Source organism: Chrysochloris asiatica, unplaced genomic scaffold (genome assembly GCF_000296735.1).
Source record: "Chrysochloris asiatica unplaced genomic scaffold, ChrAsi1.0 scaffold00049, whole genome shotgun sequence".
NCBI classification, from domain to species: Eukaryota; Metazoa; Chordata; class Mammalia; order Afrosoricida; family Chrysochloridae; genus Chrysochloris; species Chrysochloris asiatica.
The window spans coordinates 8832071-8833024 of record NW_006408567.1 but is presented as its reverse complement, the minus strand read 5'-3'; positions in this window follow the sequence as shown (position 1 = coordinate 8833024).

The window sequence follows — 954 nt, the reverse complement described above, 5'->3', positions numbered from 1 at the left end:
AGAAATTTAGGGGAATATTGCATTTCTCTGTGGACATCCAGGGCTCATGTTTGGAATTAAATAAATATGACTAAACAATTTGATGAAAAACAATCTGCTATTAACTGCCAAGTGGCTTCATTTGTTACACTCGGGCCTATAGGGCCTTGAACCTCTGACCAGTCTTACATGGTCCGCAACAATGGTACTGCGGATATCATCACAAGACAGTCATCCTACCTCAGAAACCTTGAAGAGGTCCCAGGTGCCTGGCTTCTTATAGGTACTTAGGTGGCACCTGGTATGATAATGAACTCATATACATTTGTTTCTGCTGAAGCATCAAAAAGTAAACCCAGGAAAAATACTGTGTTAAGGGGCATGATCATAAGGAGAAGTGCTCACTTTTGGTCTCTGCCTGTGATGCCACTGAAGGGATGATATGGCCATTTCATGGTAGAGGTCATTGAGGCTCCCACAGCTGCCCGACCGTGAGGGGTCCAGGTCACCCTCCCACATGCTCTGCTCTTTGACACTTGTGGAAGGTGAGGACCCTTTCCCCTACTCTGGATCACCCTGTCTTTTTTTTTTTGCTGGACTGGGCAAGTTTTCGTCTTTTTTTTTTTTTAATGTTTTATTATGAATTATGTGATAGTTTACATGGGAGAACATTAGTTTTCCATTCATCCTATCGTATATCATTTTGTTGCCATGGTTACAGTCCCCTCCATGCATCATCAACCAACCAAAGGGTATACACTACAAGCCTGCCCCCCGGTCATCAGCACACAGCCCCTCTCCCTCTCTGTGTCTAAAGTCCCCAGCTGCTCCATCTCTCCACGTCATCATCTCTGCCTCCATCTCAGGCATCACTGCTTCTCTGGATCACCCTGTCTTTTGACCCCTGCTCCCTGAAGCCTGCTGGCCTGGCTTTTATAGCTCTCAGTAAGGTTTCCTCAATGGGCTGTTCTTTTT